Source organism: Rousettus aegyptiacus, unplaced genomic scaffold (assembly GCF_014176215.1).
Source record: "Rousettus aegyptiacus isolate mRouAeg1 unplaced genomic scaffold, mRouAeg1.p scaffold_m13_p_1, whole genome shotgun sequence".
Classification (NCBI taxonomy): domain Eukaryota; kingdom Metazoa; phylum Chordata; class Mammalia; order Chiroptera; family Pteropodidae; genus Rousettus; species Rousettus aegyptiacus.
In genome coordinates, this window is record NW_023416284.1 from 107,411,074 (window position 1) to 107,436,473 (window position 25,400).

Here is a 25,400-nt window from a genome sequence, read left to right on the forward strand (position 1 = left end):
TAAGGGCAACCTTGCCAGTGCCCTTGATGAATCCCCTCCTATCTCCATGGGAACATGACTCCAGGAATCTTCCATAACCCCCATCATTAATTTTCCTCTCTCTACTGTGTTATTCTCATTTGCATATAAACCTTCTATTACCTACCCCATCGTTATTTATAATCCCTCTTTGGCCCCAATTATCTATCAGTTATGGACTCATCTCACTCCTTCCTTTTCTAGTAAAATTCCTGGAGTTTTTCCATGCCTGCTGATACTAGCTGTCTCCAGAGCCTTTCTGCCAATCTCGTTTAATCCCATTGCTACCAGGCTTTTGCTTGGATCCTTCCAAAGAAACTCTTCTTGACTGCCACATCACCTAAATCTAAGGGTTGTTTATTTGAAGTTCAAGTTTAACTGGGCATCTTGTATTTTTATTTGCGAGATCTCACAACCCTACAATTATTATAATCACTCTCTTACATAAACTCTCAACTTCTTTGGCCTCCTACTTAAATCTCTGTTGGCAAAACCACAGCATGTTAAAGCCCGATTTTCTGACAACTCTATATTCACATCCATGCAGCTGATAGTGGGTGGAGAAAAAACACAGCCCCACTGAACAGATCTCACTTCAAATTCATGACCACAAACTCAGAAGGGGCTTTAATACCATATGAGAATCATTCATTTATATGTTCCTAGTCAATGCATACTTTAAATTTTATGTCCTTGCTATTCTCCTCAAATCTTCTATACCTTCTCTTTTATCTTCATTCTCAGGGTCCTACTTTACTGAGAAAATCAAAGCACTCAGGGGAATTCCAGGATTCCTCTCACCATTTATATCCAATTTATTTGTACACCTCTATGTTGCCTTCTTGTTTGTTACATTGATTGGGGGTCAGCAAACTGGGGCCGTGGGCTGAATTCAGCCCACTGCCTGTTTCTATACAGGCTGCCATCTAAGGATGGTTTTTATTTCTTAAATGGTTGGAGGGGGAACAAATTTTTTTGCAACATGCAAAAATTATATAAAATAAAAATTTCAGCGAACCTGAATCAAGTTTTAGTGGAACATAACCATGCCCATTTATTTATATATTACCTATGGGAGCTTTAGAACCTCTGTAGAAGAATAGTTGTGACAGAAACTGGTATGACCCATAAATACTAAAATATTTGCTATTGATTTTTTACAGAAAAAGTTTGCTGACCCCTTATCTGTGCTCCGGTCCAAAGCCACTTAATCCACTTCTTCTCCCCTACTCAAGAATATTGTCCTATTCATTCTACCCAATCCTGCACCATCAAACACTACTATTAGTGTAACAAAAAGCTATTATATCTCTAGTCTTAAAACAAACCAAAAAAACCCCTTATTTCTCATTGTGTCCCCTCTGTCCCCACCCGTTATTGCTCTCATTTGCAGCAAAAATCCCTCCCAAATAATCTGCACTTGAGGGTCACAATTCTTCCCCAAATTTCTCTTAACCCTCCCTCATTACTCTACAGAAACTGCTTGCATCCGCTACCAACTATTTGCTAAGCTAAACCCAGCGGCCTGTTCTCCATCTCACCTGCTCGATGGGGCAGCATGTGACGCAGTGGATCACTCTGTCCCAAAGCTCTTTTTTCACTTGGCTTCCAAGACATCACACTTTCTGGTTTTTCTCCTACCTACTTGATGCTTCCTCAGAGTTTTTTCTCCTTGTTCCTCTTTTTCTTCACTGATTGCTGAAGGGTGCCAGGACTTCCTTTTTCATTTCTGCTCTCTCCTTCAGTCTCACAGCATGAACGCCCGTCTCTCATGCTCATGACTCCCAAATATATTCCCCAGCTCAGACCTCTCTCCTGAGGTCCATGCTGCATTATCCAACTGCCTATCTAGCACCACCACATGAGGATCTAAAAGACATCACAAAATCAACCTTCCAGTCCAAACATCAGTCCAAAGCTGAAATCCAGGTTCTTCCCTATCTTCCCTCCCTCTATTACTGGTAATCACCTCCTTCCTTTCAGAACTGAATCCTTGCAATCATTCATGACTACTCTCTTTCTCTCACACTCCACCTAGAATCTATCAGGCAATTTGTTGGCTCTATGTCCACAACTAAACATTTCTCACCAGACCTTACCTTACCTTACCTCAGCCTCTCTCACCTAGATGACTACAATACCCTCCAAACAGTTCTCCCTGCTTCCACCCATCTGATATTCTCCTCTCCACCCAGCAGCCAGAAAAATTCTTTTAAATGGAAGCCAGAGGAAAAGTCAAAGTCAAAGGCCTACAAGGCTCTCCTTGATTTGGCTTGCTGCCTCCCCACTCCACACCTCTCTGACCCATATCCTATTATCTCCCCCTAATTTATTTAGTATAACACACTGATCTGCCAGCTGCTTCTAGGACAAGACAATCCTGCTCTTATCTGGGTCTTTGCGCTGGCTGTTCCCACTACCTTTCCCTAGACAGCTGCATGGCTAATCTCTGTCACCCTTCAATCTGAGATGTCACCTTTTCAGTGCACCCTATTTTACCTCCTCAGCCCTGCTCTACTGTATAACATTGCTCTATTAGCCTCTAATATGTTATACTATGTACTTACTTATTAGCGGTTTACTAGAATGTTAAATCCACAAGGCAATATAGTTTTGTCTATTTTGTTCACTTCAGTTATTGAGTTCCAAGTGCTTGAAACAAAAAATGCTCAATAAATATTTGTTGAATGAAAAAATTGAATATCTACTTGCTAGATGAATTACTTTCATTTTTTTAACCTAGTTTTTCAATAACCTTGAGAGGTATGTGTTATCTCCATTGGATCTTGTGAAATTAACTAATTTCTAATGCTTTGGTGACCTACATGAACAAACCAAAAACTAAGCCTATAATACTTCAAAGTAAAAAATCAAAACTTAAAGATTAGCAATCATAAACTAGGCTTTGAGCTGTAGTCCATCAAATAATTTACTTTTTATGTTTAGCACCTTCCCTGTCTTTTGCCTGGCTCTTGTCAGCAGAGAACTCTTGACTACATACGGTTGGTGCTGAATGATCCACATTGATGTTTGCTCAAGTAAACATCAATCAAACTTTTAATAGGCCTCGGTTTATCTTCTAAAAACCTGGAAGGACACAAACCTTTAAAAAGTTTGAGTAACTTGTACAAATCATCAGTTATTAAGTTGAAAAGTGAAATTGAGGACCTTAGTCCTTTTTTAACCCCACAAATAGTATTGTTTCCAGCTTGAACATTGCTGCCTCCATGTTTCTTTTTATGGGAACCCGAGAAATGACAAGTTCACTTGCACCAAAGATGCACTCTTGGATCCATGAGTAAAGCAAATTTCTGTAAATCAAAGTAGAATTTCTCAAAATAACAGCAAAGAAAAAGTTAGCAGTTTCTCTTTGTTCCTAAAATAATTCACTCATTTAAATAATATAAATTTAAAATTATTTAAATAGGTAGAAATCTTTAAAAAACACATGAAGAGGTAATACATCACTTACTTTTATCAGGTTTAAAAGTTCCCTTGATGAAGTCATGGTCGAAGAGAATCGAGATGAACATGGTGAAGCCTGATTAGAGCTTTTGGGCACAGGAAAGTGACGGAGAATTTTAAAAAAGTAAGGAAGATCGAAGAAATAGAGAGAAAATGTTACTTAAATAATTTGGACACATGGTATTTTCCTAGACCACTAGAGGCTGATAATCTCAGAGAACCTTTCTTCATTAAAAAAAAAAAAAATCTAAAGATCATTTAGCATATGCTATCTTTTGCCTTCAGGAGAACCAAACACTATTGTCCAGATGGAGATTATCTTTACCTAGAAGAGAAAACTAGGACAAAATCAGAAGAAAAGCTACTACCCTCTTGTTCCTGGGCTTTTCAACTCAAAACTCAAGCTCCTGCCACTTACGTAGCTGGGAAGCTCTCAAATTTGGAGAAGTGACTCTTGGGGAATCTGGTAAATTAAAAAATGAGTAATGCCCAAGGCACACTCATGCCTCTCATTGTGAAAATGGCTGGCATTGGCACTAAGATTTGTAAGGAGTAAGATGAGGGACATTTTTATGACACCATTAATTCTCAGTTAAAATCAATTTTAAAACTGCACAATCTCTACAATAATTAAACATAAGAAGCATCTATTTAGCAATATTAGTATTATGCATTTTTAAAAATCATATGCCGCAGATAACTAAGTAAGCATTATTGTAATTGCATTAATAATGCAACGTAAAAAAGGATAGATGGGACACTTTACTGGCCCTAGAGAGCCCCTAGTTATTTTTCTTCCTTATTCATTTTAAGCTTAGTTGTTTTAGGCAGAAAGAACAAGCCACATAACTCTGCGTCATAGGAGGGTGTGAAATCATGGCCATTTAGCCTAAACTGCCTCTCCTGCCCAAGATAATTGCATTTGAAGGGCTTCTTGAAATTGTTAAATAAATAAATTTTGAAAAAGAATTTAACTGCTTTCCAACCTGGTCCCCCTGTTGCTCTATCCAGAGAATAAACCTGGGACTATTAGTGACAATGCCTAGTCCCTGTTCAGGAATCAGCTGTGGAAAAGATGCCTGTGTAACTCCTTCAACCATGATAAAGCTGCACCAAAGCCCCAAGAACCAAGATTCTGGAATACCCAGTTTGTTTTTTAAAAATATATAAGTCACAGAAGTCTCTAGAGCCACGTCTTTTACTGCTTCACCTCGTAAACACAATTAAGTAACATATTCACTAAGTATAATTAAGTATTCATTTAGTAAAATAAATGGGTAGTTATTCAAGAACTAAGTTCTGGCCCACTCTATACCTTATGTGGAAGATATTAATTGAATCAGATTCTTAGCAAATGTCTTTACATTAATCCACAGTGGATCAATAGAATATTTTTGCTTAAAACTTGTTCAAAGTTTGCTAACCTAACTCAAGTTAGGAAGAGTCAGATCTAAAATATTACTTCCCTAAGAGTCGTAATTATATTCGATCAGTTAAATCCTCACTACTGGAAAGCTTGGCTTTAGTTTTGAGCAGTTAATCTAAAAGATCATGGCATGAAGCTAATAGGGTGGAGTGAGTTCTAATGGGTTATATAGCTAAATAATATAGTCACCTTTATGCTAGACATCAAGTCAGGCAACTAGAATTCGAATTCTGCTATCCTATTTACTTGGGCAAGTCACTTAACCTCTTTGCATTTCATCTGTAAAATGGAAATGATAACACCTCCCTGACTCATTGGTGAGACTAATGTAGGTGAAATAACTCTATTGACTCTAAGTTCCATGCAAATGTTAGTTATGTTGAGCATCAACTACAATAATTGCCAAAATGGCCATAGTTGGCCAAAAGCCACATAAGATGCTCCCTAATCCCTCAAAATGATTACATTCTGTATTTTTAAATCTATACGGAAATGCAAAGGGCCAAATATAGCCAAGACAAATCTGAAGTAGAACAAAGCTTAAATCTTATACTATCAGATATCAAAAACTATATGTTGTATTTTATATATTCCCAGTAGATGGACAACAAGAAAATTTACTAATGTATTACACCTTCCACTTATGACTCTCAAAGGAAACAATTCAAAATATAAAGTCTTTTTGTTCACCAATGTCTTCATAATAAACAAACAAACAACCCCCCCAAATATAAAGTCTTAATGTCTCCATCTATGACCCTCAAAGGAAACAATTTAAAATATGGACAGAGGGGAGTGGGGTTTGAGGGGCCGGGAGAATGAAGTGAAGGATTAAAGAAGTACAAATTAGTGGTTAATAAATGGTCACGGAATAGGGAGCATAGCATAGGGGAAGTAGTTAACATTAATATGTTGGATAGGTGGAGGGACAGGGGAGGGAAGGAGCAATTGGGGAGATCATTTTATGAACTACATAGATGTCTAACCAATGTACTGTATTCTTGAAACTAATTTAAATAAATAAATTAATTTAAAAATATATAAAATTTTAATACCTTCATTGGAGGTATGAATGAGAGCAAAATATTGGAATTGACCTAACTGTTCATCAACAAGGGCTGGTAAAATAAATTATGTCTTCTCTGTCTTACAGAATATCATTCAGCTTTCAATATATAAAATAGGGAAGCTCTTTCTGAATAGTTGCATAAAGACCTCTGACATATATTATTGAGCAAAAAAAGCAAGATGCAGACCTGTATGTATAATATGCTACTATTTAGATTTTTTAAAAAGAGGAGTGAGGAACAATCTGCTTCTAAAATTTATTTGAAAATCCAAAGAGCCAAATATAGCTAAGACAATCTTAAAGTGAACAAAGCTTAAAAACTTATACTACCAGATATCAAAACATATTTTAAGGGGGGAAAAAAGTTGAACTCATAGAAACAGAGAATAGAAAAGTGGTTGCTAGGGGCTGGGAAGTGGCAGAGGTTGGTAAAAAAGTGCAAACTTTCAGTTATAAGATGAATAAGTTCTGAGGATCCGATATATAACAGTTTGACTCTGGTTTACAATACTGTATTATATAATTGAAATTTGCTAAGAAAGTAGAACTTAAATGTTCTCACACACAAAATGGTTAATATATGAGGTGATAAATGTGCTAATTAGCCTCAATGGGGGAAATCCTTTTACAATGTGTGTGTGTGTGTGTATAAAATTATCATGTTGTATAATTTAAATATCTCACAATTTTATTTGTTAATTATACCTCAAAAAAGCTTGGGAAAGAAGGACTTATTATGAAGCTCTAATAGTTAAATCAGTGTAGTTTTGGTGCAATGAAAAGCAAGTATACCAATAAAACAGAGTAGAATCCAGAAGCATATATATATATAGGCAACCGATTTATAACAAAGGCGTTACTGTAGTGTGGTAGGAAAAGACAATTCTTTAAAAAAAATAGTACTAAGCAAACTGAATATTCATAAGGGGAAGAAAATGAATCTTGATCCCTAACAACATACATAAAAATCAATTGAAACGAATTGGAGTTCTAAAGACATAAACCAATTAAGCCAATAGAAGAATCATAGAAGAATATCTTCATGAACTTAGGGAAGCAAAGTTTTCTATAATATGAAAGAAAAAATGCTAACATAAAAGAATAAAATTTAAAAATTAGACTACATTAAAACCAAGGACCTCTAGTTATCAAAGGACACTGTTAAGGGGAGCTTTATTTTTTTCCTTTTCCTTTTCTTATTTATTGAAATTCGGAAGATCAAAGAAAAAATTGTTTCCATTTGCAGAGCATAGGCCCCTCCCCACATAATTAGAACCAGGCAGTTTGGCAGAGAGGAAAAGCTATTTGTAATACACAAACTAAACAAAGAAGTCATAGCCAGAAATGTAAAGAACTACTAATCGGTAAGAATTAGACAACCTGTTTTTTAAAATGGGCAAAATACCTGAACATCTATTTATGAAGAGGCTAAGTGACCAGTAAACATGAAAATTTGTTTAACTATTATTATTTAGAAAAATGTATATGAAAACCACTCTGAAGAATGAGAAAATGAATAAGATAGTCGATATTGAGTGTTGTCAAGAATGTAGAGCAACTAGAACTCATATCCTGGAAGAGATTATAAACTGGAAGACTGCCTGCCAGTATATACTAAAGCTGAATACGTATACCCTATGGTTCAGCAATTCTGCTCCTAAGTACACAACAGAAATGCTTACATATATTCGCCAAAAGGCAAGAATTATTATAGCAGCACTATTCACTCTTGCCTCAAATTGGAAATAATCCAAACGTCCAAAGATAATATAATGGATAAACAAAGTAAGTATATTATTTACACAATGGAATACTATTTATCAACAAGAATAAATCAACTACTATAACAGCATAGATAAATCTCACAAATAATGCTGAGAGAAAGATATAGGCAGATTGGAATTACTACTGTATTATATAAAGTTCAAAAGCAGGCAAAACTAATCTATGGTGTTAGAAGGGGGAGGGGAGGGAGCCAGTGGGCTGGTTAATGCCTGATATGGGTTTTGAGATTCTTTCTTAATTTAGGATTACATGAATATATTCCCTTTGAGAAAAAAATAATGAGCTGATCACTTATGATTTGTGCACTTTTTTTTCTCTAGGTACACACACACACACACACACACACATATACTTTAATAAAAAGTTGACATTTAAAAACTGGGGTAATATTTATATTCATATGCCATTAAAATCTCTGGGGATATTTGTCACCAAAATTAATTCTAAATGGATCAAAGACCTAAATATAAGACCTGAAACAATAAGTTGTATATATATATAAAAAAAAACAAGTACTAAACTATGGACCTTGGCCTTAGAGAAGATTTTTATGAATTTGACTTTAAAGTCAAGGAAAATAAAAGCAAAAATAAATAAATGGAACCATATTAAACTAAAACGCGTCTGTGCAGCCAAAGAAAACATCAACGAAACAAAGAGGTAACCAACTAGATGGGAGAAGATATTTGCAAACAATATCTCAGACAAGGGGCTAAGATCCAAAATATATAGTGAACTCATACAACTCAACAACAAAAATAACAAACAATCCCATTAAAATATGGGCAGAGGACCTGAACAGACACTTCTTCCAAGAAGGTATACAAACAATCAACAGATATAAGGAAAGATGCTCAACTTTACTAGCTATTAGGAAAATGTAAATCAAAATCACAAGGAGAGAGCGATGTCAGAAACATCGCAGAGTGAGAAATGTCCCCAGATCTCTCCCCCTGAAACAATAGTAAACTGCACATCTAAAATTCAACAAAAAAACACCTAGATTGCAAACCAGCACATCTGAGCATGAGATCTGCACCTAAGAGCTAGCACAGGTAAGAACCCTGGGAGTTAGACAGTGGGCTGGGAGAAACAAGCTTCCTCTCACAGCCAGAGCTCCCTGTAGGAGGGGGAGGGGAGAAGATGTGGTGGGTTTCCTGAACGGCACTGCATGAGAGAGCTGTGATCTCCACGTGGCCAGTGGCAGCACCCAGGGATCAGGACAGAGAACAGAGAAGGGGGATTGGTAGAGAAGTGAGGATGGCAGAGAAACAACAGTTGATTATTGCCAGCCATGGCTGCAAAACGTGAGGCTGAGCTACAGCCCCCATCTCCCAACCCAGAGAGGTATTCCCAACATACCCCCAAGACCGAACAATGAGGAGCCCCAGGGGAATCTGAGCAAATGCTACTGAAATTGTCGCTAACACTGACAGGGACTGAGACTGAGGGTAGTGAGCATGATTGAATATTTATAAGGAAAAAAAGGCATTATTAAGACTTTATATAAAGCAGGGATCCAAGAGGCTTAGAACCGCCTACTGGAAACCAAAAGAAAAATGCTTTTTTTGCAACAAGCTAAAGAGGAACCTTTATATAATAAATATATAATACATTTCCATTAATGCCCAGGCAGAGAAATAGTCCATTAAACACCATGAACAACCAAGGTGACAAGGCAGTTCAGAAAGAAAAATCTCCAGTAAATAAACTTAAAGACATAGAAATATGCAACTCAAATGACAGAGAATTCAGGATGATCCTTCTGAAAAAACTCAATGAGATCCAAAACAATTCATATCAGCAATTTCAGAAATTGAAAAAAAAAATGACTAGATGAGCAGAATGAGTTCTTTAGTAAGGAGATTGAGACCCTCAAAGAAAACCAAATAAAACTTCTGGAGATGAAGAACTCACTGAAACAGTTGAAAAGTGAAATAGCAAGTTTGAGAAATGAAGTTGACCAAATGGAGGAAAGGATCAGTGATATCAAAGACAGAAATCTGGAAATAAATCAGAAGGAAGAAGAAAGAAACTGAAGAATGAAAAATAATGAAGCAGCTGATATCAGGAGAAGAAACATAAGAATAATGGGCATTCTCAAAGGGAAGGAAAAGGAACAAGCATTAGAAAGCATTTTCAGGCAAATAGTTGATGAGAATTTCCCAAATCTAAGGAATGAGCTGGAGCTTGGAATCCAAGAAGTCAATAGAACACCCAGTTATCTCAATCCCAAAAGGCTTTCTCCAAGACACATTGCATTAAAATTATCAAAAATCAATGACAAAGAAAAAATTCTCAGGGCAGCCGGGAAAAGAAGACGGTAACCTATAAAGGAAAACCCATTAGATTACCATCAGACTTTGCAGCACAAACCTTACAAGCTAGAAAGGAGTGGAATCAAATATTAAAATTATTAAATGAAAGAAACTACCAGCCAAGAATAATGTATCCAGCTAAAGACCTTTCCAGACATACAAAAATTGAGGGAATTCTCCACTACGAGGCCTGTATTATAGGAAATACTGAAAAGGGTCAGCTCACCTAAAACAAAATGACAAAAAAACAAAACAAAACAAAACAAACCCATAACCAGGAGTAAGGTGACTAGTAGGGTGATAGAAGCAGAGGAGTGCAACCCTTACTAAGAACACAGCATTGTAAGCTTAAACAATAAGAAGAGATTTGCTATTTCAAGATAGTTCAGCATACATAAGGACAAATTGAGACAACAATGACATAAAGAGGAGGATTCAAAGATACAAATTCACAAAGGGGAATGGAGATAAGGCACACATAATAGAAAATGGATATATGGAGATATATATATATATATATATATATATATATATATATATATAACTATCCTTTTCATATTTGTAATGGTAACCACATGCCAAAGATTCAGAACTGAAATATATAACATAAAATAAGAAGAACCAGGGGGAAAACCCACAGAAGCCAACCAAAATAAAGAAAACAGAAACACAAGGACAGGTAAGCAATGGAAACACCAAGGTACCAGAAAGCAAAAGATAAAATGCTGATAGGAAAACCTCATATTTCAATAATGACCCTAAATGCAAATGGACTGAACTCACCAATAAAAAGGCACAGAGTTGCAGATTGTACCAAAAAATAAAACCCAACCATATGCTGCCTCCAAGACACACATCTCAGCTCCAAAGACAAATATAGACTCAAAGTGAAAGGGTGGAAAAGGATATTTCAAGCAAATGGCATTTGGAGAAAAGCAGGAATAGTGGTACTAATATTGGAGGAAACAAACTTCAAAATAAAAAAAGGTAAAGAAAGATACTGAGGAACAATTCCTAATGATAGAGGAAATCATGCACCAAGAAGACATAATAACACTTATTAATATCTATGCTCCCAATCAGGGAGCCATGAAATATATATAGCAATTACTAACAGAACTAAAGACAGAAACAGACCAAAACACTATCATAGTAGGGGATCCAAATACCCTACTGTTGGATGTGGACAGATCATTCAAGCAGAAAATCATATCCAAAAAGATATTTGCACACTGCTGTTCATAGCAGCATTATTCACAGTGGCCAGGACATGGAAGCAACCGAAGTGTCTTATGAGAGATAATTGGATAAAGAAACTGTGACACATATATACAATGTAATATTACTCAGCCATAAAAAGACATGAAATACTGCCATCTGTGACAAAATGGATAAACTTCGAGATAGTCGTGCTAAGCGAAATTAGCCAGACAAAAAATGTTGAAAACCACATGATAACACTTATATGTGAGACATAAATCTAAAAGCAACAAACAGGACAAACAAGCAGAGACTCATGAACATGGACAATAGACTAGTGGTAACCAGAAGTTAGGGGGAAGGAGGACAGGTAGATGGCTAAAAAGGGTTTAAAATGTGGTAACAGAAGGAAATCTAACTATGGGAGGTGAATACACAGTGCATTATATGTATGCCTTACTGTTAAGTTGTACACCTGAAAATTACTGGATGTTGTTAACCAATGTCACAAAAAAATAATTAATTAATTAATTTAATTAATTAATTTTTAAAAAGCACAATGAGATATCACCTCATACCTGTTAGAATGGCTGTCATCAACAGGACAAGTCGTAACAAGTGTCGATGAGTTCATGTGGAAAAGAACCCTCAGATGCTGCTGGTGGGAATGTAAATTGGTACAGCTACTACGAAAAACAGTATGGAGTTTCCTGAAAAATTTAAGAATAGAATTACCATATGATCCAGCAATCCCTCTTCTGGGTATCTACTCCCAAAATTTGAAATTATTTATCTATAAAAGATATATGCACTCCTAGGTCTATTGCAGCATTATTCACGGTGCCTAAAACATAGAAACAACAGAAGTGCCCTTTGATAGATAATTGGATAAAGAATATGTGGTACATATATACAATGGAATATTATTCAGCCATTAGAAAAGATGAAATACTACCATTTGTGACAACATGGATGGATCTTGAGATTATCATGCTAAGTGAAATAAGTCAGACAGAAAAAGTTGTGAAACATATGACTTCATTTATATATGGGATATAAAACTAAAAGCAACAAATAAATAAGACAAACAAATAAAAACTCATAGACACAGACAAATTTAGTGGTGACCAGAGGGAAAGAGTAGAGAGGGGGAGGTAGTAAAGGGTGAAGGGGGTCAAATATATTGGTGATGAAAAGAGATTTGACTTTGGGTGGTGAACACACAGTGTAGTGCACATGTGCCATATTTTTGAATTATAAACTTGAAATCTATATAATATTATTAACCAATGTCACCCCAATAAATTTAGTTTAAAAAATCTCTGGGGAAAAATTACCTTGTTTTAGTGGAGGGGGTGCTGGACAACGGAAATAACTGTAGAAAGAAAACTTCACTCCAATACTTTTCTTACTTTTCGAGCCATATCACCCAAACATTTAAAGAATAAACTTACAAATAAAATTTTAAGATACGAAGTGAAAATAACACTTTTCTAAAATTATAAGTTTGATTTCTTGGTGATCACCAAAATTCCTGTTACAAGAGGCAATATTTTATCAACAATGAGCAATTAGCTATGGAAATGGAAGGTATAAATAAGAAGATAAGACAGTTCATCATTTTACTAATCAATCAACTTAACAAATGTACTTTGATCTCATAAAAATCACAGCTCAGTAAAGGACTTAGGATGACATAAAGAAGTTGCAATTAGACAACTCTCCTTGTCTGAAAAGTGTCCTGTGAGGACCAGAGGATGAGATATGGGTCATATTTGCCAAAATATGAAAAGAATTCTCTGCCAGCTGGGAAGGATGCTGACAAGGAAACAATATTGTTTTCTATTTAATTCTTCCTGAATGTTTTCCCATCAATTCTTAGCCAGATTGCTGGCAGTAAAAATACTTATCCGTTCTTTAATTTACTTGGATCAATGCAGTCAGATTCTTTAACAAAAACTTCGAGGTCACTGCTTGTTTTGTCCCTGGAACAGGCTGTTCTTGTTAAATCAGGTGATATCAAATGTTTTGGCCTCTGCTTCCAGCAGCCAGTGCTGAGTCTACAAGAAGAGATGAGACTTCTTCACAGAGAGCATGAGAAAGGTGAAGAGAAGGGGTGACAGCAAAAGAAACTGCTGCTGCACTAAGACGCACAGCGGACAAAACAGGAAAGAAAAAGAGAAACAGAATTTATCTTTTTTTTTTTTTCTCCCTGAGGCTGTGGAAACAGAGGAAGAGAGGCAGTGTTTCTCAAAATTACTTACGACCTTGCACTGATTGGTGTTTGCAAGTTTTTCTCGGTCTCTAGGCTCCAAGCCTGCTCTGCAGAGTACCCTCCCCGCCTCCTCTCTCTCTTTTCCTTCCTTCTTCCTTCCTTCTCTTCCTTAGCTCTTGGTTTCATTCTGTTTTGGGTTGTTTTTAAAGTTTGGTTTATTAAAATATAATTTACATAGAGTACAATTCACCCTTTCTGGGTGTACAGTTCAATGAATTTTGCCAAGCGTATACAGTTACGTAACTTGCTGAGATATAGAACATTTCCACCAAGATAGGGAACTTCTTCATCACCCATCGAAATTCCCCTTGCTTCTTTGTAATCAATTCCATCCTTCCACACTAGGCCCTGTCAACCACCAATCAATTTTCAGTCTTTCTCAGGATATCATATAAATGTAATTATAGAATATATATGCTTTTTGAATCTGGCTTCTTCCACTCAGCATAATTCTTTCATGATTTATCCTTGTTGCTGCATGTATCAAGAGTTAGTTGCTTTGTATTGCTAAGTAATATTCTATTGTATGGCTGTTGGTTTATCCATGTACCTGTTGATGGACATTTGGGTTGTTTCCAGTTTGGAGCAATTATGAATAAGGCTATCATAAACATTTGCTAAAATATTTTAAGGAAGATACTTGAAATCATATCGACTCTCTAAAGCAGGACATTTTCTTATTCAATCACAATGTTGCTATCACTCCTAGGTTACTTTTTTCTTGGTATTAGCTACTATATCACTCATAATCAGGTTTCCTTCATTATTTCAAAAAGTATTTTTTAAAGTTGGTTTCGTTGAATCAGGATTCACATTACATGAGGTTGTTATGTCTCTTTAGTGTTTTTTTCTAAGGTAGTCTCCTCTCCATTCATCCTCCTGTCATTGACTTTCAGAAAACAGGTCTGTTTTCCTATAGAATGTTTCCATATTCTGGATTTGTCTCTTTGCTTCCCTGAGGTGTCATTTAACTTTCTTCTCTATTTCTGGCATTTCATGTAAGTTTATTCTCAGGACATAATTAGATTGTTGAGGGTTTTAATAGGTAAACTGAGGCATATTAAATTTTTTTTTAAATAAGAGTTTATTTAATCAAAAATCCATTCCACAGTGGGCAGTGCCAAGCCAAAAGTGGTTAGGAACACTCCATCAATAGGAGTAGAAAGAGATTTTTTTTTTATAGAGAAAAGGTAGAAGCAAAACTTAGAAAATTATTGATTGGTTATAGCTTAAAGCCTAGTTGGCTGCTTGTTATTAGTTGTCCTTAGCTTTATGATTTCATTATCTTGAGGCATTTATAAGCTTAGATTTTGGTTTGCTTGTGAAAGCAGCCAAAGGTGGGGCAAATTCTCCCCCCCCCCCCTCTCCCTGCCCAGTAGGGACTCAAATGCTACATCAAGAGATAAGGCAGGGGTCTTTGTGCGCAGGAAAAAATTTAAGCACACACCAGAGTTGAGAGACAAAAGGAAAGTTTATAAGAGAAGGAATGACACTCCACAAACAGATATAGTCTTCTCTCAAAGACAGAGAAGTGAGAGAGACTGAGAGAGACAGACAGAGATTTAGCAGGACTGAGAGAGACAGACAACAAGAGGGACCCTAAATGTTTGGGGAATTCAGCTTATGTGTGATTCTTAGTTTCTAGGAATTACAGTTTATAGACTTTGTTTCCCTATTTTCCTTTGATGGTATGGGTAAATAGTTTGTTAGTAATCCCAGCAGAAATTTTTTTCTGTTCCTGTAGGTTCCCTGTGTCCTGGTCCTGTGGTCGGGCAACACAGGCAGGCTCCGAATACCACTTGGTTAAATATTTAGTTCTCATGCCTCTTCCCTATTTTATTCCTCCCTCAGAGATTTTATGCCCTTATTCTTAAGGAGATGTTGAGGAATCGTTCTGTCTTCTGTAACTTTTTCAAAGCTGAGATAGGCCTGTAGTTCCTGCCTGTTGGGAATAAAAATGTCTGGAAGCCTGTTCTAAGGACTCTGGAGGCAGAGAATGTGGGGTGGTTTTAGTAACTGGAAAGAGTTGGAAGTCTTGCATGACCATCATCTTTATGTGAAATTAAAGAAGACTGGAAGGTACAAGATTAAAGACACAAGAACCAAAAGGCAATAAAAGTAAGACAGTTACAAGGGGTCCTAGAAGGGGAAAAAGCCAAGTGATATTTGGTAGGTACTTTTAATATAGCTTGAGTGGTAGGGTCATTTTATAGCAAAGAAATTTCTGGTATTAACACAAGGTAGGAGGTGTTAATGAGAGCTGTCCAGACAAGGCTGGTTGACAGAGGAAGCCAAGAAAGCTGTGTGGTATAAGGCTGGAGCAGGCCTGGCATCTTCTTCTTTCCTCAGACCCAGCAGGAACAAAAAATCTCCTTCCCTGGGGCGGGGCGATGTGCGAAGCGGCAGAAGCTAAGTCAGATGAGGGCAGTGCAGAAGTAAAGATCAGGCCGATCCATGGGATTACTTATATAAGTAAGTCATTATTACTAAGGTACACCCCAAAAAATGGGGACTCTTAATTTAGGTAATAAGTCATGGCCAACTAAGAGGATGGACACTCAGGAACATATAGGAAAGAATGTGCCATAATCTTAGATGCAGTCTCACAAATAAAGGGAAAAATAAATTATCCTACCTTAGGCTGGCCAGTTGTTCCCATCATCGTGTAGTTGTCAGTCTTGGAGAGAGGCCCAATGAGACATGTCAGGACAGAGTAGGCAGCTCCAGGACCTAGTAAAAATTCAGTTTTCCTACCTGCCATGCTGAGGGTGACATGAGGCTCCACTTTTGTGATGGCAATGGATCTTTCTAGGACTGAAGCTGGCGAGTGCTCTGGCCTCCTCAGTCAAAGAAGGTAGCTCTCTCAGTTGAGAGGCTAGCCATGATGGGAGAAGGTGGGGGAGGCTGGATGGATATTCACCTTTCCAGAGCCCTTCTTTTTTGCAGTATGTGCATTGGTTGTGTCCCAGTCCTGACGATGCCAACTAAGGTCGAGGTTCTCCTGGCCTAAAAGGTTTTTATCACTTACGATCACCTCGAGATAGTCCCTGCATTATGACAGCTAAAATTTGCACCTTTTTTTTTTTTTTCTACTCTCCTTTTTTTCCTCTGCCTGATCCCAGTTATTGAGCAGCTTAAAGACCTCTGACACCAAAGTAGCCTGTGGTGTTTGGGGTTCGGCTCCCAACTTTTGGAGCTTCCTCCAAATATCTGGCATAGCCTGAGTTATGGAATGTATAGCCAGGAGAGCCTGGTTCTCATCAGACTTTAGTACATTTTCTAAAAGCCTCAGAAAACTGGTTAAGATATATAGCTGGATTCCTATCCTTTTTCTGAGCAATCTCTTTTATGTTATTATAGTTCATCACAGCTTAGTTAAAGCATCTTTTAATAATTTCTTTCAATGTGCATATTAAGAAAGCGACCCATCCTTAGCCGATCTCTCTCATCCTCATAGTTCCACTGAGGATTGTTCTGGGACTGCCTTGCTAGCCACTTGATTGATGGCAAATTCCCTGGACTTCTCTAGGATCCGAGCCTTTTCATTTGGATGCAACAGTGGGTCAGAACTACTATAACATCCTACCAGGTTAGGGAAAAGGTCAGGCCAAATTTAATTAATTCATTCCTAAACTTATCTGGGTTTTTGGTAGAAACGGCCTAATTGTTCTTTACACTGGCTTATATCTGACATTGAGAAGGGCAACATGAACCCTAGCAGGCATGAAATATAGAAATGTATGTAATTATTAGGAAAACTTAGTTTTTACTATTTCTTATTTCTTCTTCTTCTCCTTCTCCTTCTCCTTCTCCTTCTCCTTCTCCTTCTCCTTCTTCTTCTTCTTCTTCTTCTTCTTCTTCTTCTTCTCCTTCTTCTTCTCCTTCTTCTTCTCCTGCTCCTCCTGCTCCTCCTCCTCCTCCTCCTCCTCCTCCTCCTCCTCCTCCTCCTCCTCCTCCTTCTTTTAAGCAAGGACCCGGTTAAGACAATATAAAACACAGAAAATTATTTTGAGAAAGCATGGAATCCTTGCTTTCTACTCTGAAAACTTTTCCATAACATCAGTAGCAGACCAATAGTCTAAGAAATATCATCTTATTTAGCAGAGGTAACCTAACTTTAACTTTGTATTAGCTTACTTTTGATATTTAAATTTACTTTCTTATATGAATAAATAAACAAATAAATAAATAAATTTACTTACTTAATTATATTTAGTCTAATCTCTTTTAGCTTAACCATATATAAACGAATTTCCTCTCAAGATTTCTCTTCACAAAACTTCTATTACCAAAATCATACATTTTCTTTCCATCATAATTAGAGTTCTTAATTAGAGTTCATAATTAGAGTTCTAGTGGCAGCCTAAGAGTAAGCAATTAGCATTCTTTAGATTGGCAAATTTATGAATACATTTTGTAACCCCTAGAAGCATAGGATTTTGTTGGCAATATATTTACCACTTTTAAAAAGCATTTTTAATAAAGTACAAGACATTCATTAATATTCTAATTTATCTTTTAATTTATCTACAATAAGCCAAAAGTAGCAAACTCAGACTTATCTAATACTAGTGTTCTAGTATTTCATGTTATTTTGAAATATCTAGACATTTAATAATTTTTTATTATTTACTAAACTTAGTAAAACTCTAAAGTTTCGAGCTACCAAAAGAATTTGGAAAGCCACATTTCGGTATGTGTATACATATACATACACACATATACATATATATATACTATAACATAATCATTATTTCTTAATAACTCCATTAATAACTCTATGAGATTTTAAACGTCCATTATTACCAAGCAATGTCTTTTGTAAGCGCAGGTAAAACAAAAGATACTATATTTAATTTTATCGTATTTAACGATAAAAAGTCGAAAAGGCGTGTCTATTTAACTAAAACTTAAATTGGCCTTAGTATCAAATATTTTCTTAGATCACATGATCTTAAAAAGTATTTAGGTCAGTTTTTATTATTTATTTAATTTGTAAAAGCATTTAATTTTTTCAAAGCTGATTAAATATTTTAAATTGGTAATACCATCCAAAAGCAAAAACATTATATTATATATAGAGCACAAACATAGATATCAGCGATCATACACATAAACAAAGTTACCAATGATTGTAGAAGACATAGATTTTTCATTTTCCCTTGACAGTTTTAAGGAGGCTGGGAAAAAGGCAGGGGTGAGGTGTGCATGGTGAGACTAACCACTTGTGTTTTTAAAAGTGTCCCCTTTTTTTTTCTTCAGTTACCTCGGCCTCACGCAGTAGTGGCTATGTTTACATTTCTGGTTAGCCACAAGACCTAGAAAGTTACTGAGAGTTAGAAAAACCTTATAAGACCTTTAATTTTGTGAAGTTTCTGAATAGTAGAAAAGTATGAGCTGTTTTTTTTCTTCTTCTTCTTAAGATTGTTGTGTTTGAATTGGTTCTTATGATTTAAGACACATCCCAATGGAGAGTCTTTGAGGATGCTTGGTCTCCCACCCATGGTTAGTATGGGTGTTTGTGGAGGTGGGGGCCCTATGGGTCTTTGCTGTGAGGAAAGACCCTAGAGGCACCTGACAACCGTGCTCTGGTCCTCACCATCTTGGCGTGCATGTGCCCGGTCTGGCATGTGTGCTTCCACAGGAAAAGTGGAAGGCGGGGTTGGGGGCGGGGCGGGGAGAGCACCGCTAGAATCAGGCCAGCAGTCGGGAGGAGGACCCAGTCTGCTGACAGGGAAGCAGGAGCATGAACTCAGCTTGTGGGCCAAAACTGAGGGTGAATCTCTCCACCTGTTGAGGGGAGTGCGTGCGTGGGTGTTCCTCGGCCCGCCATGGGTACAGCAGTCAAAGCCTGACACAGAAGTTGTGGGGCCCCACTGCTGCACCCTGGAGAGAAAGGGAGGAAAACGAAAAAGAAGTCTAGCTCCTCCAGAAAGAGCTACCTTGTTAGTCTCACACTGCTGAGGATGAAGGGCTAAGTTAAGAATTGTCGAAGAATCCAGGGAAGACAGAGATAAATAAAGGGGGAAAGCTACCTTGTTAGTTCTGCACTGCTGGAGACGAAAATCGAGAAAACTTGGCCCTGTTGGGTGGCAGCTGAGCCCAATCCCGAACGATCAGAGATTTCTCTGGAGATTGCTCTGGCATTCCAAAGCCAATCGAGAAATGAAAATAAGACACATAGGGGACAAAGTTGGAGAATTTAGCCCAGGTGGCTACCGTATCCCCGCCTCTTCCCCATTACGACTTCCCACTAGAAATGGGAGGGGACAAGGAAAAGTCTAAGGAGTAATATCAGGAAGTTAGCCCAGGAGAGCTTCTGCAGCCTGCTGCTTCTCCGGTACCTAGCCCCCAGCTAAAATGAAAACCAGAGGCTGAAAGGAAAAAATAGAAGATTCCCTGGGATACGCCATCCCGTTATGACCGAAAGGTTCCAAGGTTCCTGCGCGGTCCTAATTTGGAGTCCAGGTGGGGTGGTCCCTCAGCGGATCTTCTTTTCAATTCCAATGGAGGTGCCGGGTTTCAGGGAAGTTAGAGGAAGAGAAGTTGGAAAGACAGACGGGACAGACAGACTACTGCTCAGTTAGAGGGTTGGCCTCTACCAGATCCCAAGAACAGGGCGAACCGTTGCCCGAATGACCTTGGGTGGATCAAGTTTATTTCCTTTGGTTCCTTAGTAGTCAGCTAAGAAAGATAACACAGGACAGGGCAAATGCCCCGAGATTCAAATTCTGCGCCAAAAGAGGGAGAGTTCTTGACTGAATGCAAGAAAGAATTTAAGCGCGTGCCAGAGTTAGAGTCAAAAGGGAAGCAGTACCACTCCTCTCAGAGACAAAGAGTGAAAAAGCTGAGAGGGACAGAGAGAAAAGACTGAAAGGAACCCCACGTGTTCAGGGAAATTCAGTTTATATATCATTCTTAGTTTCTATGAATTACAGTTTACTTTGTTTTCCTATTTTCTTTTGATAGTATAGGTAGGCAGCGTGAAAACTAAGGGTATGTAGAGTGAAAGGAATGGGTATATAGTGAGAAAGCTGGCTGGCAATCTCCAGCCTTTGATTGTAAGATCCCAAAGGTTTCTGGCCATAGGGAATGAATGTAGGGTACAACTTAAAGACTCTGTTTTCCCTTCATGGAATGAGTAAATGGTTTGTTAGTAATTTCAGCAGGAGTCTTCCTTTGTTCTGTAGGTTTCCTTGTGGTCTAGCCATTGGGCTGATCTGCACATTGCAGTCTTCAAATATAGCTTAACATTTAGTTCTCATGCCTCCTCCCTACATTAGTATGACCTCAAACTGATGGGTACAAGATATTATTCTGGTTCAGTCCCTAGACTTTCACAAAGGGATAAGATATTGTTGTTCTCCTCTTAGGAGAGCTAACTGCAGCCCTCAGAGGCTAATCCATTCAAATAAGATGGAATTGAAGATTTAATGAAAGATGAGAAACGGCAGGCAATGGGATAAAGCGTTATCATTAAACAGCTCAATGTCAAAAGAGGGTCAGATTTGAGGCTTCCAACTCTAGAGCTCTTTTTAATACATCATAATGTTAATAGGTTTATTTGCTCTTTAGATCTTCAGTTGTCGTTAGTGGTAGTAACTGTAGCAATAAGCAAAGACTCAACTGAAAGGGGGAATAAAGCTGCCATGCCAGTTTTGCAGGAAGTCTACTTCTGTAGCACTTGGTTTGCTCTCAGTTTGGGTCTACTTTTTTATTTCTGCCTGTCTGCGATAGGTGTTTCCAGAAGGAAGAAGAGAAAAGCACGCTTTCTCCCTCCTTGAATATCTGCCTGAGTAGTTAAGGAGCTGTAATCGGGCCCTGTTAAATGACCCGAGTGACCTAGGCCTGGAAACGAGCACTCTATTACCTGTGTACCGTCATCCCTTGCCTGTGAGCCCTGTGAACAAGGCCAAACAATTTCGGGTGCCCTAGAGAAGGCCGCTTGCTCACTCAAACCTAATCCTAATATGTACATACACATAACTCTTTTACGCCTACTAGTCCTACATCTGACATACAACTTTGAGAGAATTCTTTCCTGTCAGCCAATGTGTTATCTACAAGATTACTTTATTAAAGTGCAAATAGACCTTCAAAGAACTGTAAGACCCATTGCACCCTTAACAGTAGCTCAATGCTCCTCTAATCATTCTGATTCAGTCTAGGAGAAGATCCCTAATATTGGTCAATCATCCTTTCGACAAGAATCCAAGCTTTCATCAGATACTGCTGTTAATTAGGTTTGAAAATATTATTTGATTTCTGTTGCATTTATTTTTACAGTTACTTTATATTTGTGGCAAATGCAATTTCTATTTTATGCTGTCACATGATATTTTCTTTTGAGATATTTATTTATTTATTTTTATTTTATTTTTTCCCCTCTTTAAGTCATCCCCACCCCCACTTCCACCCCTGACCCATGGATGTTGCCATTTCCCTTAAAAACTGGATCTCTGAAGGTGAGATGTTCCCTCCCACACTCTCTATGTGTGTCCGGGGCCAGGCGCACCCGGGGCCCAGGCGCACCCAGGGTATGGTCTATGGCTCCACCTGGGGTGCGAACCCAGACCTTCTGTGTGCAAAGCAAATGTGCTAACCACTACACTATGGAGCCACCCCAAGATATTCATTTTTTTAAAGTGAATACATTTAGTAAAAGCTATTAAGTAAATAATAACAGAGGCGATAATCATGACAAAAATCGGGAAGGCTATGTGCAAATGACTGAATATAGAATTATGCCATTCCTGACCTCATAGTAACTTAGCTTAACATCTAAAAATTAATTTTGAATTATAAAATAATGTAATAAATTCAGAGAAACTTTGGGAAAGAAAGGAAAATAAAAACGACTATAAACCTTTCACTCACAAATGTCATCTATGACCCTATTTTCATTTGGGTGTTTACTAGAAAGGGTCTCTGGCTGTGGGGTCCCTGGGGTAGAAGAGCCATGGCAGGCATGTCTGATGAAGGGGAGAGAGGGACTAAAACTATATATTTAATGGAAGCAGTAAAGCATAATAGTTAAATGCACAAGCTTTAGAGTTAGATTCCTTGAATTCAAATCCGCGCTCAATCACAAACTAGCTGTGTTATTTTGGGCATACTACTTAACTTCTCTATGTCTGGGTTTCTTTATAAAGAGGGAGAGAATATCAGTAACTGCTTTATGGAGTTTCTATGAAGATTACATGAAATATTCTAAGTAAAGCACAGTGACGAGGCACAGAGTTATCCTCAGTAAACACTGGGTATTAGTGCCAATGTACTCATTTCCACATAGACTCTAGTGCCGTGGGTGAGATTCTCCATCCTTTTGACTGCACTTGGAAAGACACTGCCAACTTGGGACCCTATGACTACTATTTCAAAGTTAAATACATCAGAGTTCTGCAAACTATGGCTCCCAGGGCCAACGTCTTCTGATGCGTGCTTTTGTAAATCCTTCAGTTAAGACTAGTGTTTACGCTTTTAAATGTTTGGAAAAAATCAAAATAAGGCTATTTCGTGACATATGAAAAGTATGTAAAATTCAAATTTCAGTGGCCATAAACAAAGTTTTAGTGGAACACAGCTCCAATCTTCATTTATGGGTTGTTCGGGGTTTCTCTGTTGTTCTGACAGCAGAGTTGACAAATTTTAACAGAGACCATATAACCTACAAAATTTGAAATAATCGTTATCTGACCCTTTACAGAAAAAATTTGCCAATCTCTGTAATACATCGTAATTGTTAGTAGTGTGGGTTTTGGAGATGATGATTTGCCGGGAGCCTGAATTCTCTTCTAAGCAAATGGGCGCGATGACAACTCATTAACTGATTGCTATAATTTAGAATACTTATCCTAAATATAGTCTAAGCTCAACAAAGAGTACCCAGTGTTTTGACAATGAAGAAGATTGTGGTGATGGTGGTGATGATGATGATGACGACGACGATGACAATGACAATGTTTCTTTAGCTGATAGTCCATTGTGACACTTTTCTTTCTTAAATTATGTAGATATCTTCCATGGAAACATATTTCCAACCTGAAAGACAGTCTCTCATTTTCAGTTTATTTTGTACATCTATGCACACTAAGAGTTTAACTCAATGAGTGCAATCCTCTCCCTTAATTTTTAAGTTCTTAGAGGGTTTCTTAACTAAGCCTCCTAGCATTTAAAAATGCCTATAGCTACTGAGCCTTCTAACTCCCCTCTCCTATCTATGCCCAGGTTTGCAAAAGTTCACAATTCTATTTGAATGATAAACAGAACACCCCTACGGGCTCAGTTTATTTGATTCTTGACTGTGGAGCAAAGTATGATTTTGATTATTTTATGCTATCTCGAGACAAGATAGCAACATAGCAAATGTTCTCCCAAATTCATTGACTTTTTTTTTTTGCCTTTAAATAGACTATTTTTTAAAGCAGTTTTAAGTTCACAGCAAAATTGAAGGTGAAGTATGAAGTTCCTATATAACCCTGCCCACACACACGCACAACACCCCCCACTCTATCAACATCCCACATCATAATGGTGCATTTGTCATAACTGATGAACTTACAGTGACACATTTGTCACCCAAAGTTTGCATTTTACACTAGGGTTCACTCTCAGTTTGGTACATTCTATGAGCTTTGACAAATATTTAAGGATACGTATCCACTATTGTAGTATCGTATTGTATAGTTTAACTGCCCTCAAAGTCTTCTGTGTTCTGCTTATTCATTCCTCCCTCTATCCTCTCGCAATCACTAACTTTTTTTTTTTTTTTACTGACTTTTCCAGAATGTCGTATTGTGGGAATAATACAACTATATGTGATGTATCCTTTTCAAATTGGCTTCTTTCATTAAGTAATGTACATTTAAGATTTGTCCATGTATTTTAATGGTTTAATAGCTCATTTATTTTCCCCACCACCCAGCCTCTGGCAACATTTTTCTACTCTCTGTTTCTATGTGTTTGACATGTTTTCAATTCATTAGGGTAAATACCAAAAACAACAATTGCTGGATCATATGGGAAGAGTATGTTTAGTTTTAAAAGAAACTGACAAAGTGTCTTCTAAAGTAGCTGTGCCATTTTGCATTCCTACCACCAATGAATTAGAGTTCCTGTTGCTCCACATCTTTGCCAGCTTTGGGGGTTGTCACTGTTCTGTATTTTGGCCATTCTAATAGGTATGTGATGGTATCACATTGTCGTTTTAATTTATATTTTCCTAATAACATAAGATGTAGAAGATCTTTTTATGTATGTATGTTCATTTTCTTATTATGTTTTAAGAGTTCTTTGTGTATTTTGGATAAAAGTCCTTTATCAGATATGTCTTTTGCAAAAGTTTTCTCCTACTCGCTAAACTTTGGAACAAATTATTTGTGATTTTTTTTTTTTTGGAGAGGGAATATAAATTTTCAAGTATTTAAATATGAGTTGAGAGAATTGACTACAAGATCATAAACCCAAAATCGTTTTTCCATTTTAGCATGCAAAAATTATTTGTTGGAATGACAGTTTTCAGTTTAGGTAATAAAAATCTTGCCATCACTATATTCATTCATTCAATAATTATTTATTGAGGACTTATTATCCCAGGGATTATTTTAATTTATGCCCAGGACAGAGATAAAGAATAAACCAACCATAAACTCTCTGGGAGAATTTTATGGCCATGAAGAAGATGGAAAGATCACTTATACCTGCATGAACAAACGTTATCACAAACTTTTTTATCTTCTGTTTGTTATTCTAGAAATACATTTGAATGAACAGTCTAATAAAAAGATTGCTTACTCCCCAAGACTCTTTGAAATAGTCATCTCAAATTCTCTCAAACTGCCATGT